Consider the following 23054-nt stretch of genomic DNA (forward strand, 5'->3'; position numbering starts at 1 on the left):
CTGCGGAGGCACTGCTGGGTCACTGATGCCTGGGCTCCTGTGGCCTGGCTGTCTGCAGGGCATCAGTCCTGGCCTTTCACTTCCCAGACATGAGTCTTATCTCCCCACTTGGTTGGGGCCTCCCCACGGACATGGACTGATATGGTTTGGATTTGCGTCCCCACCCAAATCTCATGTCGAATTGTAATCTCTAGTGTTGGAGGAGGAGCCTGGTGGGCGGTGAGTGGATCATGGGGGACAGAGTTCCCCTTTGCTGTTCTCGTGATAGTGAGTGAGTTCTCACGAGATCTGGTTGTTTGAAAGTGTGAAGCACCTCCCCCTGCTCTCCCTTCTGCTCCAGCCAGGTAGGACGTGCCTGCTGTCCCTTCTGCTGTGATTGTAAGTTTCCCAAGCTCTCCCTAGCCATGCTTCCTGTGCAGCCTGTGGAACCATAAGCCAATTAAACCTCTTTTCCTTATAAATTATCCAGTCTCAGGTAGTTCTTTATAACAGTGTAAGAACGGACAGGGACCCTGGGTTTGGGAGCCTCTATTTAAGCAGAGAGTGGGCCTGGATAGAGAATCCCTGGGGAGGGAAAGGTGCTCTCACATCAGTGGGCTCCACCTGGCCCCTTGGTGGAGCTCCCATTCATTCATTCATTCATTCATTCATTCACTCACTCATTCATTCACATAGTACCTACTGTATGTAGCAGTCTCTGTGCTAAGAGAATGATCTAGGCCAAAGACCTACCCTCTCAGGGCTTCTGTTTCTAGCTGGGAGCAACAACAGTAAACTAAATAAGTAGATTATGTTGTATAATATAGTAATACTTAGAAGGTGATGAGACTGTGGAAAACAATAAATTAGTGAAGAGGGAGAGGGTATTGTATGGAAGGAGGGTGAGTGTATTAGGCCATTCTCGCATTGTTATAAAGAAATACCTGAGATGGGGTGATTTATAAAGAAAAGAGGTTTAATTGTCTCACGGTTCTTCAGGCTGTACAGGAAGCATGATGCTGGCATCTGCTCAGCTTCTAGGCGGCCTTGAGAAGCTACAATAGTGGCAGAAGGTGATGGGGGAGAAGGCACGTCACATGGAGAAAGCAGAAGCAAGAGAGAGAAAAATGCGAGGTGTCACACACTTTTAAACAATCAGATCTTGTGAGAACTCACTTTCTCGAGGACAGAACCAAGGGGATGGTGTGAAACCATTCATGAGAAATCCACCTATGTGATCCAATTGTCTCCCACCAGGCCTCACCCCCAACACTGGGGATTACAATTCAACATGAGATGTGGGTGAGACATCCAAGCTATATCAGTGAGAGATGCAATGTTTTCTTTTTTTCAGGGGAAAGTGTTGTTGTTGTTGTTTTAATAAAATATAATTTAGGTACCATATACCATGAAAGTCACCATTTAAAAATGTACAATTCAGTTGCTTTTAGTATACTGGCAAAGTTGAGCACCAGTAGCTTCTAATTTCAGAACATTTTCATCACCCCAGAAAAAAATCTCATAGCCATTAGCAGTCACTCCTCAATCTCCTCGTGCCCTAGGTCCTGGAAACCAATAATTTACTTTTGGTGTCTCTGGATTTGCCACTTCTGGACATTTTATATCAAGGAAATCATGCAATATGAGGCCTTTTGCATCTGGCTTCCTTTACCAAGCACAGTGTTTTCATGCACTGCTGATGCTGCATGTGTATCCGTGCTGCATGCCTTTAGATGGCCGAATAATATTCCAGTGTATGGATAGACCACATTTGGTTTACCCATTCACATTTGGACTGTTTTCACTTTTGGCTGTTCTGAACAATTCTGTGAGGAACAAGTTTTTTTGCACAAGTGTACAAGTCTTTTTGTGGACATATGTTTCATTTCTCTTAGGCAAACAGAGAGACGGAATTTTATTTTTTGTTTTTTTTAGAGACAAGGTCTTGCTCTGTTGCCCAGGCTGAAGTGCAGTGGTGCCATCATAGCTCACTGTATCCTGCAACTCTAGGGATTACATGTTCCTCCTGCCTCAGCCTCTCGAGTTGCTGGGACTACAGGCATACCCCATCATTCCTGGATAATTTTTAAATGTTTAGTAGAGATGGGTTCTCACTGGATTGCCCAAATTGGTCTTGAACTCCTGGGCTCAAGTGATCCTCCCACCTTAGCCTTATAAAGTGCTGGGATTAGAGGCATGAACCACTGTGCCCAGTCACAGTTTTAAATAGGATGGTCAGAGAAGGCCTCATGAGAAGGTGACATCTGAGCAAAGACTTGAAGAAAATAAGGGCAGAAGTCACATGAAAACCCCAGGAGGACAGTGGGTGCAAGGGAACAGCGAGTGCAAGGTTGCCTCCACCAAGAGGCTGGAAAATGAAAGGCTTGATTCACCAGCTGCTGCCCCAATCGGGGGGCCCAGTGAGTTTAGGCCTCACTGGCCCTTTCTGGCTGGGGGGTGGCCTACTGGGAGGGGCTTCCCTTTCTGAATAGAGTCAAAGTCCCAAGACAGAAGATTTTTGGCCCATGCATCTTCTTCCTGCCTGGAAAGCAGATGTGATTCCTGGGGATGGGGCAGCTGTTCTGTGGCCATGAGGTTGAAATCCATGTGCTAAAGACAGTGGAGCAGAAAAAGACTGGGACCTTGATGGCATTCTTGAGCTACCACCTGAACCTTGGATCTCCTGCACCTGGAACTTTGTTCTGCGACACAAAAAAGACCCTTTCTTATCTAAGCCACTCTTACCTAAGCCACTGCTTGTCAGGTTTTATGTTGTTTGCAGCCAAATGCATTCCTCATTGATGGAATGTCCAACATTGTCCCCAAGTCCCCCAGATAGAGTCCTGGCTGCTCAGACAGCAGGCAAGCCTGGCAGACACACTGGCCTCTTCTGCTTCCCTGTGCCTCCGTCGTGTTAAGCTGGTCTCTCAGTTGGGCATCAGGATTCAGATATCCCAGGCTGACCCTGAGGTCCACCATGACTGTGCTGCAGCCTCCACCACTGGCCGCCTCATGGCATGTTTCCAGCACAACTCCCTGACCTGGCTCCTCCTGCTCCCCAGATGCGTTCCCCGTGGAGTCCCAGCGTGTATGCATGGGGTCGTGGTGCTCCATGCTCTCAACCCTTGCTTTCAGGTTCCCGTCCAGCCTCTCAAGCCAGCTGCTCCCCTTTCTTTGTTGTCCCCTGTGCACCTTGTACCCTAACTTCAGTGTTAGAGCACCTTTCAGAGGGAATGGCGTAAAAAAGCCTTTCTTTCCAGTAGACAGAGTGCCCTGGCCAGCAGGGACCAAACACGTTCCCATTCAGCTTGGTTTCACGCCGGGTCTGGCCCCAGGCCTGCACCCCAGGCCCTGGCAGTGGGAGCACGTTAGGTGGGATTGCTGAAGGCGGTGGGCGGCTGAGGCAGTTACAGGTGTCAGCCCCAGATGAGGCTCCCCAACCTGTACCCCTTACCCTGCAGCCAGCCCCATCTCTCACAGCCCAGTGGTGTACTACCTTAGTTGAGCACCAACCACGCCTCACTCTAATGAAAATAATAAAAGCTCAAATGACCAGCACTGTCCTACTGCTTTATAGGCATGACCTCAGGTAATGAGAATTAGCCCACATCCATTCATTCCACAAATATTTATGGAGTGCCTACTGTATGCCAGGGATTCTTCCAGGCCCTGGGGAGACATCTCAACAACAACAACAACAACAACAACAACAACAACAAAAATCCGCATCCTGTCGGAACTTCCATATACACTTCCACTGGCTACTTCATGGAAACATCTGGAACATCTCATTTTTCTAGCCTTTATTTTTAAATGTGGCACAAGAACATAGTCTAAAGGATGTACTTCATGCAAAAGCTCTTGTCATTTCAGAAAAAGGAGAATTAAGTACAATGTACTTCAAGAAAGTCAGTTAAGAATTTGTCCAGTTAATGAGAATTTAAAATGATTGGCTTTCATCTTGCGTTTTCCAGGGTACCACTATCAAGAACTCACTCATCCTGTTGTTATTAAGGGTAAAACCCAGACATTTCCTTATGTAAAAGCCAATTAAAATAAATTAAATGCAAATACTGTTTCATTGTCATGTCAGTTTTGAGAACCGGATCAATCAGAGGTTGTGGAAATGCCAAAGTTGTTAAGGCTGTGGTTACCATGACAACAGCTCTATTGTGTAAGTGGTCTGTTATTTGGGAATTCTTCCTTAGGTCAGGCTAACAGTGATTTCATTTCTCAAGGAAGGGGGCGGAGCTCTCTGGAGTCAGGTCTCGGGCCAGGAGACCTGGTGAGCAAAAACTGGGGTTCAGCCAGAACTACCAGTTTTGTGACCTTGGGAGACAGTCCCTTCCCCTTTTGCCTCAATTTCCTCACTTTGGGGATAGCCGTGGCACAGCTGTGAGTATATTGTGGCCATTCAGCACTTCTCAAAAGTTGCTGCATTAATTTTGGGGATTCCTGATTTGCCAGCTGGTTTTCAGCCTATGTTTTGGGGAAATGCAAATGATGGGAAACCACCCCGGTCCTTCCGTGTTGGTTCTAGCAGACCTTTGGAGTTCTTGGATCATCTTGGCTGGTGCCTAGTGAATACCTGCTGGGGGAGGGGGTGTTTGCTTTGCTTTGTTTTGGGGGTGGGGTTGATGGTTTTTACATTTTGTTTGCGATGTTGGGGTTGCTGGGTTTTGTGGTTTTTTTTGAGACAGTCTCGCTCTGTCACCCAGGCTGGAGTGCAGTGGCATGATCTCGGCTCACTGCAACCTCCACCTCTCAGGTTCAAGTGATTCTCTTGCCTCAGCCTCCTGAGTAGCTGGGATTACAGGCCTGTGCCACCATGCCCAGCTATTTTTTTTATTTTTTATTTTTTTTATTTTTAGTAAACACAGGGTTTCACCATGTTGGCCAGGCTGGTGTTGAACTCCTGACCTCAAGTGATCCACCTGCCTCAACCTCCCAAAGCGTTGGGATTATAGGCGTGAGCCACTGCACGCAGCTGGGTTGCTGTTTTAGTTGTTTTTTGATTTTAGAGAGAGGGTCTCGCTCTGTTGCCCAGGCTGGAGTACACTGGTGCCATCATAGCTCATTGCAGCCTTGGCCCGCTGGGCTCAGGCGATCCTCCTGACATTGTAATTACATTTTTGCAGGGTTTTCAGTTCACAGGCGTGCTCTCCCACATCCCCATTTAAGTTTACTTATTTTCCAGCCCCAGCCTCTGAGGCTATCATTATTTTACAGACGAGAACACCGGGACTCAGGGTGATTTGTCCCTAGTCTCAGGGCTCCAAGGCGGCAGTGCCAGCATTGGTGGGGGTCCCCAGTGCCAGGCCAGGGTGGCACTGTTCTCCCGTGTCTTCCTGCTTGTCCCTGCTGCCTGCTTCTGCAGAGGCCTGCTCAGAGCCGGTTTCCAGCGACCTCCCTCGCCATCATCCTGCGGAGCAGGCCCTGCAGGGCGGTTTCCCTACTTCCCGACACCAGGCCCAGAGCTGCCGTGATATTTCTTTCAGGGCATCCCTGCAGAGGGGACTGCTAATGCAGTCATGGCTTTAAGACAGCACAAGTCACAGCTGCAGGTGCATCGTCTTAAACATCTGCTTTCCTGGCTGGGAGAGGCCTGGGAGCACCTGCTGCAGGTGTCCTTGCATCTCGGTCCTGCTGGTCCCAGGCCCAGCTGTGGCCAATTAGCACCTCTGTTGGGCCCCATGGCCATTTCCTTGCTGCGTGGGAGCCGCTGGCCTTTTTCCACTCTGTGGGGGAAAGTTGTTGGGAAATGAGGAAGCAGTTGGGGATTTAAAACTCCATGCAGGAAAAACTCTATGCGGGAAATAGGCTGTTGGGTTAACACTTAAGCCACTGAACAGTCGTGGAGTTTGCTTGGAAGTGAGGCCCAGGAGGCTGCAGAGGGCCATGAGATTCAAGGACGGTGTTTGTCAGGCCTGTCCGACATCCTCTCTGGGCTGGACGCCATCTCAGGGTACTCATGCCTGTTACGTGCTGGGTGAACAAAGGCCTCCCAGACGGAATCAACCCAGAAGGAAGAGGGGTGGGTGGTAAACGTTCCTTAACTTAGCCTTGTTCTCTTACGGTTTCTTCTCAAAATAAGGGCAGGCAAGAGATCTCCCTGCCTCGGGGTCCCTAGCCGAAGGGCTACAGGCGGATATTACCCAGTCAGCCCCAGCGAGGCGACAGAAGGCGGGAGGTGGCTTCAGTGTGTTTGAAGGAGGCTGGTATCGCAGGTTCTGAAGCAGATGGCAGGAGCCCTGTGGCTGGGCCCGCTTCAGAACCTTGGCTGGCTGCTCCTTGGAGGTGAGGTGGGGTCAGGCAGTGTTGGCTGGAAACTTGTTGGGGGAATTGGCCATCTGGGGTGCGTGCTGGCCTGCCTGCCTTCCGCTTCTGTGCCGTGAGCCCCTCGTCCTCAGCTGTAAAGGTAGGTGAGGCTGCCCTGCAGCCGCCAGCAGACTGGGTTAAGGTGGGAATCAAAGGAGAGGAGGTGTTCAGCTGCCTAGAGACCTGCTGAGCCCCTTGCATGAGGAGGGATTTCTGTCCAGCGCCCCTGGTCCTCAGGGTCCTCCTCATCACTGTTCATCAGCACAGGGCCAGGTGCGATTGGTCCCTTTGGGCAGAATCTGAGAGCGCCCCCTTCTCCCTCCCTGTGCATTTGAAAGTTGGCTGGTGCTCGCTGACAGATGCCAAGGCTCCCGTCTGGCAGCTGGCCATGGCGGCCACTTGTCCTCCACTCTCCCTAGATTTGGCTGAGCTGGGCCCCTGCTGGGCCCCACATGCCCTGGCTCTTTGTCTTGGCTGTCCCTTTGGCTCAGCTCCGGGTGTCGGCTCCTCGGGGAGCCCTTCTTCACCCCACCAGAGTGAACTCCTTCTCCCAGGTGGCCAGAGCATGTTGAGGTGACCCTGACTTTCTTCTGTGGGGCCTACATTTTAGAGGGGAGTGCAAGCGCCTCTTCACTGCAGCATCTCCTAAGGAAGTGAGCCTGTGGGGAGGTCTCTGATGCTACTGGGAATCCAGCTTCACCTTCCCCCCAGCTCCTGGGATTTGCAGGCACAGCTAAGAGTGGGAGAACTTTGCCTTGTTTGCATTGCTCCAGATCGTGTTAAACAGAATTTCAGAACATGCATTTTGTAGGTAGTAGTTCTGTCTTCCAGAATGCGTAAAGTGACTCTCTAGCTGTTATGCATGGCCTGCAGGAAGGGTCATGTCAGTTACTTCTTTTGAGTCCCCTGCCAAGTGGCTAGCGTGGGGTGGGGGATTAGACTGGTTCTTTGCTTCCTGGCCCTGTGAGCCCCAGGCAAGTCAGTAACTTCTTGGAGCCTCAGTTTCCTGACATGTAAATCATACAGACCTGGTAAGGCTATTGTGAGGATTATATGAGCTGTTATATACTAAAGTATATTATATCATACTTTATAGAACGTAGTATATATTCAAGTAACTGTATTTGTGTTAGTTCCTTTATTTTGTTAACATGGGGATCAATTTATTTTTATTTTTATTTTTATTTTAAGACTAGGATGGGAACCAATTTTCCATAGTCATCTGTGGGTATAAGTACTCTTACCTTCAGCCGGGACTTAATTTTGGCCAAGAGCCTTGGCTTATACCAGTAGGGAGTGGCGTTATTTAGAGCCAAACTGTAGGGGACTGAATTCTCTGGGTAGCACTTTCTGCAGACAGTAGTAACGTTGATGACTTACTGCATATGCATTCGTAAGTGGGGATTTATGGTTAGCCCCAGATCCATAACTTTTCATTTCCTGACTGATATATCAGAAGCTTCATGTATAATGGCGCATTAGATTTAGTAAGTGTAAAAGACTTAGTTGAGGTCATTTCTGTGCACAAGCTGTTCATGGTGTAGCTGTTCATGTAGCTCAGCTGTGGGAACCTATGTGACGTGGAAGAACCGCCAAGGGGGTCAGTGGCATGTGCCTGTGGCACTTGGTTCTGTGTGTGGTCTCCTTTGTATCCCCAGGAACTCTCTGCAATAGGCAGCTGATGGCCAGGATTTCATTTTACAGAGGAGGACACTGAGGCCCAGAGAGGTTAAGTGGCTTGTCCGAGGGTTAACAGCTCTTGGATGACAGGATTTGCATTGGCACTCAGATGCGTCGAACCCCTAGCCTGGAATGGTGCCAGCACAGAGCAGGTGTTCAATTATGTTTGCTGACCTATGCGATGGTTAATATTATGTGTCAGCTTGACTGAGCTAAGGGATGCCCAGGTAGCTGGTAAAACATAATTTCAAGGTATGTCTGGGAGGGAGTTTCTGGAAGAGATTGGCACACTGAGTAAAGATCTGCCCTCGCCAGTGCGGGTGGATATTACCCAATCATCGAGAACCCAGCTAGAACAAAAATGTAGAGAAAGAAAGAATGTGCTCTCTCTGCTTAAGCTGGGACGCCCACCTTCTGCTGCTCTTGGACATGGAGCTCCTGGTTCTCAGGCCTCTGGACTTGGACTGGATCAACTCCCCTGGCTTTCCTGAGTCTCCAGCTTGCAGACAGCGGGTCATGCGACTCTTCAGGTTCCATAATAACATGAACCAATTCCTCATAATACATTTCTTTCCGTTTATTTCTACATATTTATTGACTGTTTCTCTGAAGAACCCTGACTAATATTTCCCCACCTGAACATTCTCTGCCCCTTTTGTTCAACATGTTGGGGGTTGCTGGGGAAGCTAATCAGAATACAGATTCCTGCTGCCCCCCCCCCACCCCCACTCCCTTCCTTCATCAAGGTCACTAGTGGTGAGCCTTTAAATGCCTGTAAGCTGCTCTAGGGGTTCTTCCTAAATGAAATTAAATTTTTAATTGTAATTAGTTTATTTTTTTGAGATGGGATCTTGCCGTATATTGCCCAGGCTAGTCACTCCTGGGCTCAAGTGTCCTCCTGCCTCGGCCTCCCGAAGTGGTAGAATTACAGATGTGAGCTGCCACTCTCGGCCTCTAGGGTTCTTTGCACCTAGAATTTTGAGACTCATTGCTCCAAGCTTCATTGAATCTTTCCTGAAGAGTCTTGTGATAGGCGGGATAACTCCCACCCACCAGATGTTCACATCCAAATCCCTGGGACCTGCGGATATGTTGCCTTATGTGGTAAAGGGCTTTGCTATGTGACGAAGATTGAGGACCTTGAGGTGGGGACAGTATCCTGGATTACCAGGGTATGTTCGCTGTATTCACATGAGTCCATAAAAGTAAGGAGCCTGTCCCAGCTGCAGTGAGCCCGAGGGAGGTGTGACTCTGGAAGAAGACGCAGAGATGAAACACAGCTGGCTCTGCCGACGGGAAGGACTTTGAGCCAAAGAGTGTGGTGGCCTGCAGAGGCTGGAAAAGGCAAGGGAACAGATCCACCCTTAGGGCCTCCAGAGGAACCAGCCCTGCTGACACAGTCCCCGCGGGACCTGTGTCCACAGACAGAACTGTATGAGAATACAGTTGTGGTGTGTAAGCCACTAGGTTGGTTTGTTGTAGCAGTGACAGAAGCCTTTGTCTTGGCTTTACACTTTTCCTCCAGTGTGATCCCTTCGCCTGCTTCTGACCCATGGATCCCAGCCCTGCCCAGGCCCAGATCCCGGGCTCCAGGTGGGCCTGGGCTGGGGCTCCCAGCTGCAGGAATGCAAAGTTCGTGGTTCTACAAAGTGCTTTGAGGTGATGCTGGTTACATACATCAGCTCGACCTCAGATTTGCTGCTTTTTTTCTAAAGAAGGGACAGCTCCAAGAAGGGACAGCTCCAGGCCCTGCCTGACTGACCTAGTTGGGGATGTAGGCCGAGGCCATATCAAGCAGGGTAAGGTTCCAAGAATCTGGCTTTAGGATTAGTTGGGCCACGCGGAAGGAGTTCCTGGTCTCGTGACACCTGCACAAATGGTCTGCAACCCTCAAAACACTTCCTGTTATTTAAATCTTGGTCCTTTGATTTTTTTTTTTTTTTGCTTTTAGAGACTCTGCACAATTTTTGTGGCAAGCTAGAGATGCTTTCTTTTTCAGAGCGGCCTTTATGCTGAATTTGGGGCTGTCTGTCGGCGCCACAGAGAGTGGGGACCGGTGAGTCGTGCTCAGAAGGTCCCAGTCTAGATGCTTCTGACACAGAAAAGGAGAATTCCTGACTTTTTGGTGGATGTTTGCAATTCCCAGAATGCTTATTCTTATTGAGTCTTCATAGGAGAGTGGTGAAGGGCAGCGGCTTTAGAGCAAGGACCACATTGCCCCTCCCCACCAAGCCCTGAGTCCTCTCACCTTCTGGGTGTATCAGTAAGCTCTGACTGCTGGAACCCGGGGCCGCATCTGGGTGCCTTAAACAACAGGAATTCTTTTTTTTTTTTTTTTTTACAGTCTTGGAGGCTGACGTCTGAGATCAGAGTGGCAGCAGGGTTGGTGACCTCATTTTACCTTCATGACCTCTTCAAAGTCCCTGTGTCCAAATATAGTCACATCTGGAGGTAGTAAGGATTGGGGCTTCCACATAGGGATTTTGTGGGGGACAATCAGTCCGCGTTAACTCACGTCCTGCCCACAGCAGGGGCTCTCTAAGTCAGTGTGTCTCCGAGTGCGGACCCCGATCATCTTCATGAGAATGCAGGTTCCCAGGCCCACGCCAGGCTTGAGTCAGGGCTTCTGTGTGTGGCCAGGGGGTGTGGCAAGCCCACCCTGCAGTCAGAGAGCCTTAGCAGGAAGCCTGTTGCTTGTGTCTCCTTTGTAGCCCTGGCCTCTCCCCAGTTCTCTGTGTCTTGCCATCTTGACTTCTTCCTTATCCTGCCTCTCCCTCCGTCTCGTGGCCTTCCATCTGCTCTCCCAGCTGCAGGAGCGGTTTCTCTAAGCCTCGCAAGTGACCGCACCCTCGTACTGCATGGGGGCCTTGCCAACGGCCTGCAGAGTTCGGGGCAAGCTCTAGGACAGCCTGGGCTCTCCTGCCTGCCCCCAGGTGCCCCCGGCCCAGCTGCAGGGTGCTGGCTGCCTTTTACTCAACACGTCCGCCACTCCTGCCTCCTGAGCCCACAGGCGCCCTTCCTGTCACCCGAGCGCCCTCTCCTTCCTCACCTCGCCACCTACACGTCGTCACCCCTCCTCCTGCATTTCCTCCTGTCTCCCCGGGGAGCTCGGAGTTCTGCAGGCACAGGGCTGACTCCTTTCTTCATGTCCCTTGTCCCACAGGGCACTGTTTCTGAACCCGGGAGACACTCAGGAAACCTCGCTGGTGGAACGGATGTAGCAGCGAGGTTTTCCAGGGCAGGAACTCCCTCCCAGGAGCTTTTCCACAGCCAAGTGCTGGCTGGCGGTGGAGCTGTGCTGAAGTCAGCGTGTGCTTCGGGCCCAGCTGCGCTGTGCCTGGGCTCTAGGGATGGGTGTGAGGCTGGCTGTCCCCCACTGCACGCCCGGCGGTCAGGGGCATCTTTCTCTTCCCCCCATGCATCTTTCTCCCTCTCTGGCATGGTGTTTCTAGTCTTTTGTGGATGGGGACATAAACAAGGTGCCATCGACTGCTTGGTGACATTGGTCAATCCTGTGGTGGCCCCAGCTGGGCTTGCTGCCTGTGTGTGGTGAGGGTGCCCTTCTTGTCACCCGTTGTCATTTACGAGACAGCCCTGTGTCACCTGTTGATTCAGAGGGAGGACTCCTTATCACTTGTTGTCACTTATGAGCCCGGTGTCACCTGTTTTTGCTTCACAGGGAGCACTCCTTGTCACCCATTGTCACTTATGAGCCCTGTGTCACTTGTTGCTTCAGAGGGAGTGTTCCTTGTCACCCGTTGTCATGTGTACTCACTTTACTTCTCCCTTCCTGCTTTTGGGGATGATGACAGGACAGCGGCTTCAGAGGGGAAGTACCTTGACCTGGCTGAGGTCATGTCCAGAGCCTAACTGCTCTCTCCACCCACCCATGGTCCCGTCGGCTTCTTCCCCCTCCTTCTCTGTCTGATCTGAGCATTTACTATTTCCTTCCATTTAAGCTTCATTTGAGTTGCATTATGATGTTCTCCTTTTTTCAAAGTTCCATCTACCCACAGGTTTCCATTTTCTCTAGAACTCTCCTCCTTCCTCTCTAGTCCCTGGCCCGCCCCTCTGCGGTTCTTGGGAAGCCCCTCGGTGCCCCCTGCCCCTCATCTAGAATAGCTTCTGCCCAGGGTGGGCAAGGCAGGGTGGGAGGTGGGAGGTAGCCATGCAGGGAAGGGGTGAAGCGGGCCCCTGTACTCCCTAGCCAGGCTGCAGGCTTGGAGGAAAATAAGAGTCAGACGCTTGTTAAAACTGTGAGGACAACTTTATTCGAGGCAAATGCAGTCGGGGTTGACCTTTTCAGCAGGGGCGAGATCAGCTCAACTCCTAATACAGCAAGGAAGGGACAGAGCTGGCAAGTGGAGTGGGCTGGGGGTGGAAAGTGGCTGCGAGAAGACATCACAGGTAGGGATTCTTGCCAAAGGCAGTGGGGACTTTGATGTCAAAGGTGGGGATGAGGACTGATTGGATCTCAAGGGTAGTCAGATGTGAAGGGTGGGGATTCTCACTAAACTGACTAAGCAGGATTCTTGCTGAGACTGGGCCAGGCAGGCTGAAGACAGGAGGCAGAAAGAGGGCTCAGAGGAGCCTGAACGAAGTTTGGGGGTGCAGGGGGAGGGGTGGGGTGGGTCTTTGTTGGGGCTCTGTGGGGGATTTCAGGGCTCACTGGATGTGCGGGGCACGGTGGGCCCTGCCGGAGCCCCATGATGCCTGGACGCTGCCACCAGGGGCCTGTCCTGTTGACGATCTCTGCACTTGGTCTTTAATCAGCCTCTTGGGCACTGTAAATTCTAGACAAAGATTCTTCTCTTTTTAAAGTTTACTAATTTCCCTATGATAAAAGTAATGCATTTTCACAGGAGAGATTTGGGAAATTACCAAGGAGTGTGAATCAGGTGGTCACAGTGAATTGTGGACGTTTGTGTCTGTTTTGGGGAACTGGTCTAACTGTTTCTCCATCTGACCCCTGCTGTCTGTTGGAGGTCAAGGAGCCAGCTTGGCCTCATATCCTCCTCCTCTCAGCAAAGTCAGGAGGCCATGCCCTCCAGGGATGGGCGGGCTGCAGCCTCCTGGCACCTCCCGGGGTCCTGCTGGCAGATGCATCTCCACCTGGCCTAAGCTAGCCTCCTGTTGCCCAGCACCTTCTCTTCTCACGTGGGCAGCTGCGTTCCCATGCAAACCTTCCTGGAATTCCTTTGTGCTCTCAGAGCTGGTGTGTCTTAGTGTTCAGCTGTGGCCATTTTGGCTTTGAGTTTGATTTGATTTTTGGAGAAAGTTTTTATTTCTTTACCCAAAGATTCTGTGTCTCTTCAGTAAAACTGGAAAACACAGAAAAACAGAGAAAAAAAATTCCCCCATAACTAACCTCCCCACCTCCCTATAACTTCTATTAGCATTCTGAGATCTACCCCTCCAGACTCATTTCTGCCTCTCCAGAGGTGTGCGTAAAGTCTAGCAACACAGGCGAAGAGACCTAATGCCATCAAAAACATCAACCTGTAAAGGAATAAAACAATGTCATCTGTGTCCAGATTTTATGGGTGCTTTGTAGATATGTGTAACAGAAATGTGGGTATGTTTTAGCAAAAATAAGGCCATATTTTTGTTTTATTTTGATTGATTGTACTATAAAGGCCAGTAGAGCATTACAGAGCCAGCCCAAGCCCATCTCCTCTTCGCCACTCTTTTCTTTCCCTAGTGACCAATGAGCCACTCTGTGGGGGGAAGTGGGGATCATATTTGTGCGCGTTTTATGCTCTTGTCACACATGTGTGTAGCCTTAAACAAAACATTAGTTTTTATGTGTTAGAAATACTCATAAATGGTGGCCCAGGCATGGTGGCTCATACCTGTAATCCCAGCTCTTTGGGAGGCTGAGGCAGGAGGATCGCTTGAGGTCCGGAATTCAAGACCAGCCTGGGCAACATAGCAAGACCCTGTTTTTTGTTTTTTTTTTTTTAAACAAAACAAAACAGAACCAACAACAATTAGGTGGGTGCAGCATCATGTACCTGTGGTCCCAGCTCTTCAGGAGGCTGAGGTGGGAGGCTCTCCTGAGCCCAGGAGTTTGAGGTGATAGTGAGCTGTGGTCACACCACTGTACTCCAGCCTGGATGACAGAGTGAGACCTTGTCTCTAAAAATAAAGAAAAGAAAACGGAAAGAAATATTCATAAATGGTATATATACATCACTTTGTAATTTGTTCTTGACTACTTTGTCAACAATTTTTAAGCTATATCCACATTGATACATAGATGTGGTTCATGGTCTTCTTTTTCCTCCTTTTTGTTAACTGGTGTATAGCGTTACATTGATTTTTTTTTTTTTTTTTTTTTTGTGAGACGGAGTCTTGCTCTGTCGCCCAGGCTGGAGTGCAGTGGCGCGATCTCTGCTCACTGCAAGCTCCGCCTCCTGGGTTTACGTCATTCTCCTGCCTCAGCCTCTCGAGTAGCTGGGACTACAGGCGCCCGCCACCTCGCCCGGCTAGTTTTTTGTATTTTTAGTAGAGATGGGGTTTCACCGTGTTAGCCAGGATGGTCTCGATCTCCTGACCTTGTGATCCGCCCGCCTCGGCCTCCCAAAGTGCTGGGATTACAGGCTTGAGCCACCGCGCCCGGCCCCATTGATTTTTTTTTTTTTTTGAGGCAGGGTCTCGCTCTGTTACCCAGGCTGGAGTGCAGTGGCATGATCTCCGCTCACTGCAACCTCCACTTCCCAGGCTCAAGCGATCTTCCCACCTCAGCCTCTCGAGTAGCTAGGACTACAGGTACATGCCACCATGCCTGGCTAATTTTTGTATTTTTTATAGAGTCAGGGTTTTGCCAGGTTGCCCAGGCTGGTCTCGAACTCCTGAGTGCAAGTAATCCACCCGCCTTGGCCTCCCAAATTGCTGGGATTACAGGCATGAGCCATGGTGCCTGCCCCCATTGTCTTAATAAGCCATCGTTTCTCTAATCATGTACAGTTAGGTCACTTCCATTTTTCCACTGTTATAAAGAGTGCCTTAATGAAAACTGATCCTCCTTGAGTGCTGTGGAAGGAAGCCTCTAAGATGCCGCCACTGGTCCCCACATCCTGGTCTTCACACCCTTGTGTAATCCCTTCCCTCGGGTGTGGGCTGGACTTAACCGACTTGATTCTAACAAATAGAACACAGCAGGAGGGATGGGACATCGCTTCTGACATCAGGTTATAAAAAGACTGCAGCTGCCAGCTTGGGTGTTCTCTGTTGCCTTCTCGGATCGCCAGCCCTGGAGGGAGCCAGATGCCATGTCTCAAGGCAGTCCTGTGGAGAGGCAGGCCTACACGATGAGGGACCAAGGCCTGCCAACAACCGTGTGAGTGAGCTTGGAAGCAGGTCTCCACTCGCTCCCCACTCCCAGCCGAGCCTTCAGATGAGACTGCTGCCCTGAAAACAGCCAAGGGGAACCTCATGAGAGACCTTGAGCCAGATTCCCAGCCCAGAGAAATTGTGAGATAATGTTTGTTGTTTTAGGCTGCTGACTTTTGGGGTGGTCATTTGTTACACGGCAATAGATAACCAATACGAGCACACCCTGAGAATTCCTTAGAGATGTAGAATATTTGGCAGTATAATTGCCAGGTGCTATGTTATTCTCACTCAACAGTACTGTTTATTACTAAATTCATCTTCAAGGCGTTTGTGGCAGTTTCACTCCCCTCTACAAGGGTCAGTGAGCTCCTTTTCCTCATACCTCTCTGGCACTTGTGTTGTCAGACTTTAACATCTGAACACTCTGATGGGTGTAAAATAGTATCTCATGATTATTTACATTTGTACTTCCCTAAGTTCTAGTGAGGTTGGACATATTTTCAGTATATTATTGTCCTTTCTGCTTTCCTCTGCTGTAAATTAATTGCATGTTCGTATCCTCTGCTGTAAATTAATTGCATGTTCGTACCTCTGCTGTAAATTAATTGCATGTTCGTACCTCTGGTGTAAATTAATTGTATGTTTGTATCCTCTGCTGTAAATTAATTGCATGTTCATATCCTTTGTCCAGTCTCTTTTTGGGTGGATTATCTTTTTTCAGTGATTTGTAGATTTTCATTTTCTCATTCTAGAGACTAATCCTTTGTCAGTTCATGCTATTTTATACTCTGCTTTTTTCAGTTAGCGGCGTATTGAGAATATTCTTCTATGCCAATGTATACATCATTTTATTGGCATTCCATTGTGGAGATGGGTCATTTATTTATTTAGGTGGACGTGTAGGTTGTTTGCACTTTTGCATCAGTAGGAACATGACTGTGTGTCAGTCAGCTGGGCTATGCTCTGGTACTAATGACCCTCCAAATCTTAGTGGTTTGCAGCAATAAAGAGTTCTTTGTCCCTCAAGTGACATTACCATCACCTGTTGATTGTGGCTCTGCTCTATGACATTGTCCCTCAGGGAGCCAGGCTTTCAGGGCAGTCCCATCTGAGACATTGCTGGTCTCATGGCAGAGGGAAAAAAGATGGTGGAACAACATAATTCTACTTCTGCTTTTCTTCTTTAGAGACAGGATATTGCTGTGGCACCCAGGTCGCAGTGCTCTGGTGCTATCATAGCTCAGTGCAGCCCCGGAATCATGGGCACAAGTGATCCTCCTGCCTCAGCTTCCCAAGTAGCTGAGACTACAGGTGTGCACCACCACACCTGGGTAATTTTTACTTCTTATATTTTTCATAGAGATGGGGGTCTTGTTATGTTGCCCAGGCTGGTCTTGAACTCCTGGCCTCAAGTGTTCTTCCCACCGCAGCCTCCCAAAGTGCTGGGATTACAGGTGTGGGCCACGGGACCCGGCAGGAACAATATACCTCTTAAAGCTTCTGCTCAGACGTGGGAATGGCATGTGCTGCGTGTCAGTTTCCCTCATACTGCATTGGCTGAAGCAACCCCTGGGACCCAACCAATGTCAGCGGGGTTGGAAGTAGACCCCTCCCACAGGGAGGCCAGGGAGGGAGGATTTAGAGCCAAGACCACTCACCGCATGCTGCGATGAACAGTTGCCTCCCGCTCCGTTCGTGTCTTTGTGCCTCCTCATGTATTCTTACAAGTAGAATTGCTGCATTAGGAATATGCATGTTTGTAAAGTATTTACTATTTATTATGTCGGCTAGGTTTTAACTGTCACTGCATTTGCTGTGAATTATAGGAAATTATTTATCCTGATGACCATTTTAAAAGGAAGAACAATGTTATTCGGTAGAAATACCCCCGGCCCCCTGGTTGCCCACCCTGACCATAACAGCGTATCTAGCTTGGTGGTTTTCAGATTCCTTCCATGTTTTCTTTGCTCCTCACAGCCTCCCTGTGGGGTTGCAGGTGCTTCTCCACTCCTCCACTGACAAGGTGCCTGAGGCTCAGAGAGCTGAGAAATGTGCTCCGGGCTGCACAGCTGGGGATGAGGCGAGACCTTGGCCCTGCTCTGTTCTGGGCTCTTTCTCCTCCACTCTGGCCTTTGGAGGCTGTGGCTAAGATCTTCCCCCAGCCCCTTCCTTCCCACTCTTCCCTCCCTGCTCTTGTGCCCCGTTTTTCACTGTGCTCGGTGGCTGACTTCTCAGTCCCCAAGGAGGTACAGGCTGGTCCTGAAGAAGGGTCTCTGTCCGTGTTCCCGGCAGCACCTCCGAGCCTGCCCTCTGAGGATGGGTCGGCCATGGCTGTGCCGGCTTAGTCTGTATTTAGGTATCACTGACTATCATTGGACTTGGGGAGGGGATTTACTATTTTTAGAGCAAGTCGGGGAGCTCCATAAATCCTGTTAGTCAACAGAACTGCAGAGAGGTGGCTGTTTATGAAGGAGGGTGACTTTTTTAGAAGTGGTGCATTTAGAAGACCACATATTGTATCATTCTGTGTACATGAGCTGTGGAGAATAGGCAGTTCTAAAGAGACAGAAAATAGCTTCGTGATTGCAGGGAGTGGGGAGGAGGGATGGGGAGCGACTCCTAAGGGGCTCAGGGTTTCTTCTGGGCGTAATGAAAGTGTTCTGGAATTAGATAGTGGTGAGGTTGTAGGACCTGGTGAGTAAACCGAAAACCACTGAATCGTACCCCTTAAAAACACCCCAAGCAAACTGACAAATTATTGGGAGGCAACACAAGAGAATGGGGTGTGAACTTTGGATCAGGGAGGCCTGGATATCAGCTGTGTGGTGTTCAAATAGATTGCATAACCTCTTTGAGTCTCAGTCTTCCCATCTGTAGAGTAGGGATCGTTGCTACTTCGTAGGGTTGGCATGAGACTCAGTGAGATGAAGTTTGTGGGTCACTTGGCTGGGGCAGGTGTCACGGAGCAGGAGCTGTGATTGTTCAGCCACCTACTCTGTGCCCAGTACTGTGTTGGTGACCAGGTATGTATGAAGTCAGTAAGCCACAGTCCTGAGTTACAGGGCAGACCCCACGTACACCTGGAGTCAGCTTCTCAGGACCCCTCGACACCACGTGCGTGGAGGGTGCGGGTCGGAGAGCTCACCCCCACGGATTCCGTAGAGCTTTGAGGCGTATCCACAAAGTGTCCAGGAAAGGTGGTGTCGTCTCCACTTGATAGAGGAGAAAGCAGAGATGGAGGCAGCCAGAAGCATGGTGCAGTGGTGGAGTTTGGTCATTAATTTGATAATCGCATGGAATGCAAGCTAATGTTTATTGAGTACTTACTGCATGCCCACTCCTGTCACTAAGTGCTTACTCCTGTTATCTCATTTAATTCTCAAAGCAGCTCTGTGGCACTGAGGTGGCTGGAGGTGGAGGGATGTGTGGCTGCCATGTGTTTGCCAGGAAGCAGCGGGATGGGAGTGAGGGCACAGACAGACACACATGCCAGGACTTGGGTGCACAAAGCTGAGGAACGGGTGCCCGTTATTCATTATACTCATCTCTCTGTTTTATATATATTTGAAAAAAAATCTTTTTTGTGATAGGGTCTTGCTGTGTCACCCAGATTGGAGGACAGTGGTACGATCTCGGCTCACTGCAACCTCCACCTCCCGGGTTCAAGTGAATCTCCTGCCTCAGCCTCTGGAGTAGCTGGGATTACAGGTGGGCGCCACCATGCCCACCTATTTTTTTTTTTTGAAACAGAGTCTTGCTTCGTCACCCAGGCTGGAGTGCAGTGGTGTGATCTTGTCTCACTGCAACCTCCGCCTCCTGGGTTTAAGCAGTTCTGTGCCTCAGCCTCCCCAGTAGCTGCGATTACAGGTGTGCGCCACCACGCCCGGCCAATTTTTGTATTTTTAGTAGAGACGGGGTTTCACGTGCCTGGCTAATTTTTTTGTATTTTTAGTAGACACAGAGTTTCACTATGTTGGCCAGGCTGGTCTTCGACTCCTGACCTCAAGTGATCTGCCTGCCTTGGCCTCCCAAAGTGCTGGGATTACAGGCATGAGCCACTGCGCCCAGCCATATTTGAACTTTTTTACAGTAAAAAGTTTAAAAACCAACAATCCTATGAGGTAGGTCCTCTTATTTGTGCTTTACAGATGGGGAAATTGAGGCACAGAGCGTGCAAGATTACCCAGCAAGATTCGGAGATAACTCGCCATGCTTATACCCAGCAGGATGTAGCAACAGGGCTGGCGAAACAGAGGCCCTGGGCTCGTGGGCCTCCTGGGGTTCCTGCGTGTTGAGGCCTGAGCCCCTGCATGCGCCCAGTGGAGTCAGCCCTCTCCCTCTGGTCCTACTGGGCATCACAGGTGTGTATGTGAGGGGTTGGGGGAGGGGATTCTTGGTTAGTCTGGGCTTCATGACATTGGGATGGAATTCTTTCATTTGGTTTTCTTGATCTGGTCAATCTGTGGTCCTGTGATATCACCTTGCTTCTCATAGTGCGAGCCTTGAAAACTTGGACTCAATGGTGGGGTATGCCTGCACCGCCTTCCCCGCATCCCTGCCTGGGCTCCTCCCCACAACAAAGCGGAAGGAAGACATAGACCCAAGCGTGCACTTCAGCCCCTCAATCAGCTGTGTGGCTTTGGAGAAGCAGCTTAACCTCTCTGATCCCAGTTTCCTTTCTTGAACAGGAAAGATATTAATGCTTCCTTCATTGATTACTGGAGCTTCTTGGTGTGTAGGGTCTAGGCTGCTCTCTAACCATGTAAGACGTAGCCACAGTATTGTAGGGCCTGTTGCTAAGAACTGTGCCACTATCTTGATAAACATGTTTTCCAGGGACTGGTGGTGGAATGTTCTAGTTATTAATGTGCCTTTAATGTTGGATGACTGAGAATATCCCTCAGATAGTAGAAGAGGCAGCTTTGAGAAGTCCTCTGTAGGAAGGCACAGGAACATCCCGGGGTGGGGGGCTGTCATACCTGTTGGCACCATGGGGATGCAGGCTCAGAGGGGACTGAACTTTCCAGGGCCACGCAGTCTGTAATCGGCACAGCTGGGACGCAACCCCAAGCTTGCTGCTCTCAAAGCTTTGCTTTCAAACTCTCACTTCAGATGCCAAGGCTTCCTTTCAGATTGAGTCTTATCCCTAAGCACTGTTGGAGAAGAACGTCTCCAGGCTGCAGGGCCCCGCAGTTCCCCCATATCCCTGCCCTTCCAGCCAGCCCACGCCTGGGGCCTGTCCTCCCCTGTTCCTGAATCCCTGTCCTGTTACTGCCCTCCGGGTAAGACAGCGCTCTTATAATCATACCTCATGCTGAGTTCATGAAATTAATTTTCAGACTCCTCTTCTTTGGGTTAAATTATTTCACTTTTTCCCTTCCTCATAGAACACCTGTTAGAAGTTCTACATACTATATTGGATGTGTAATAAAATCAGAATAAATTACATGTGATGGCCACTGAACTAACCTCCCTTCATGTGTCTGGAGGCAGGTTTTCAGTGGAGTTATGCTTTAAATTGGCTGTCCTGGGCAATTTTTCTTAAAGCCTAGGTTGGCTACTCAAGGGTCTAGATTTATAATAGAAACTGTGGACTGGGGTGCAGTGGCTCATGCCTGTAATCCTAGCACTTTTGGAGGCTGAGGTGGGTGGATCACTTGAGCCCGGGAGTACAAGACCAGCCTGGGCAACAGGGTGAAACCCCATCTCTACAAAAAATACAAAAATTAGCCAGGCATGGTGGTGCGTGCCTGTATTTGGGAGGCTGAAGTGGGAGGATCACCTGAGCCCAGGAGGTCGAGGCTGCAGTGAGTCATCATCACAGCCTGGGCAACAGAGCAAGACCTTATCTTTTTTTTTTTTTTTTTTTGAGACGGAGCCTCGATCTGTCACCCAGGCTGGAGTGCTGTGGCCGGATCTCAGCTCACTGCAAGCTCCGCCTCCCGGGTTTACGCCGTTCTCCTGCCTCAGCCTCCCAAGTAGCTGGGACTACAGGCGCCCGCCACCTCGCCCGGCTAGTTTTTTGTATTTTTTTAGTAGAGACAGGGTTTCACCGTGTGAGCCAGGATGGTCTCAATCTCTTGACCTTGTGATCCGCCCGTCTCGGCCTCCCAAAGTGCTGCGATTACAGGCTTGAGCCACCGCGCCCGGCCGCAAGACCTTATCTCAAAAGCAACAACAATAACAACAACAAGAAATTGTGGCACAAATGTATGCATGGAGGTGCCGAGGGACTTCTCTGTAGTTAGGCTCAGCAATGACCAATGAGTGGGGTCTTTAGGGTAAGAGACCGGGGTCTTTAAGCAGAAACTCTCCCCTCAACACAGGACAGCTGCTGAAGGACTTCAGAAACCTAAACACGAGCTGTGGGCTTTTCTAAAGTGGGGAGGGGATTCCCTCCTGCCTAAGTTACATTGCAAGGCTGCCTGAGAGAGGGTGGGAGGGGGCAGGAGAGCGGGCGTTGGCTGGGTCCAGCGCTTCCCAAGAGATGTGACTGTCTTAAAAGCAATACCTTCCTGATTACCATGGGAGAAATTCAGATGTTTTCAAAAGATCTACAAGTTTGGGGTTGAAGAAGTTCTTTATTTCAATGTTTCTCTGGGCTGGGCGTGCTGGCTCACACCTGTAATCCCAGCACTTTAGGAGGCTAAAGTGGGAGGATCACTTGAGGATTGCTTTGAGGCCAACCTGGGCAACATAGTGAGACTCTGTCTCTAGATAAAGTTAAAAAAAAAAAATTAGCCAGATGTGGTGGTGTGCTCCTGTAGTCCCAGCTACTTGGGAGGCTAAGTTGGAAGGATCACTTGAGCCCAGGAGGTGGAGGCTGCAGTGAGCTCTGACTGTGCCGCTGCACTCCAGCCCGGTGACAGAGTGAGACCCTGTCTCTGAAATAAATAAAACTAAAAAAAATAAAGCTTTGCTCCCCGTTTCATTTAGATGGAGAGTTTGTGAGATTTGAGACAGATTTTTCCTTGCCGAGTGGTTATCATTAACCTGTTGAATGAGCAACAGGCCGAGGTGGGGACCCTGCCTTGCACGCCTCCAGGGGCACACTGTATTCTTTGCCGCAGTGTCCCTGGAATGCCACAGCCCTGCCTTCTGTGTGAGGCCAGCCAGTCTGGGTCCTGGGATACAGCCACATGTGCAGTCCATGCCTCTGGCACTCAGCCTGAAGGGGGAGGTGCGCAGAAACAAGGGAGCTCCAAGGAGGACTGACCAGCCCAGCCTGGGGGAGGCTGGGAGGGGCCTGCCAGGGAAGGGGGGCTCATGGTGGACTTTGCAGGATACCAGACTTTTGGCAGGGGAGGAAACTGGGGTGAAAGCATTCCAGGCCTAGGGAACAGCATGTGCAGAGGTGCTGGCTGGAGGAACCCTGTGTGTTTGCACTGTGCACTGAGCTCCCTCTCATGACTCTCATTCTTTCTCGTTGAGTTTTGTTTTGTCACCCAGCCGGACTTCTGGGCAAAGAGAGGCACAATCTGTTCCCGGCTGGGCCGGCCGCCCTCCAGTAGCTATGCAGGATGTGCTGGCCGGCCTCTGAGGATTCTCTTCGTCTGTCCATCTCAGGGCTGGAGACCAAAGCTATGGCCTGTGGGTGGCAGTTGGTACCTCTCCCCGCTGCATTCCCCCGGCCCCTTTTTGGACAGGATGATGCTCCCCGGGGCCTGGCTTTGGAGATGGCCAGCCCTGGGTTTGAAGCTTCTGTCTTCTGTGTGGGATATCAGTGCCCCACCGACTGT

At 50.1% G+C, this 23054-nt stretch overlaps 1 protein-coding gene across 5 annotated transcripts in view; it reads left to right on the forward strand.

Moving 5' to 3' along the window:
• HPCAL1 (hippocalcin like 1) overlaps window positions 1-23054 on the forward strand; it is a 121479-nt gene that overhangs the window by 16874 nt on the left and 81551 nt on the right. The window contains exon 1 of one of the 5 annotated variants that reach the window (XM_025354130.1): window positions 11136-11280. The exons of the other annotated variants lie outside the window; for them this stretch is intronic. The gene's annotated coding sequence lies outside the window, so the exon portion shown is untranslated. Of the gene's footprint in view, window positions 1-11135; window positions 11281-23054 lie in introns of those variants that run through there. 5 annotated transcript variants of the gene reach the window in all.

This window comes from Theropithecus gelada, chromosome 13, assembly GCF_003255815.1.
Source record: "Theropithecus gelada isolate Dixy chromosome 13, Tgel_1.0, whole genome shotgun sequence".
In the NCBI taxonomy this organism is placed as follows: domain Eukaryota; kingdom Metazoa; phylum Chordata; class Mammalia; order Primates; family Cercopithecidae; genus Theropithecus; species Theropithecus gelada.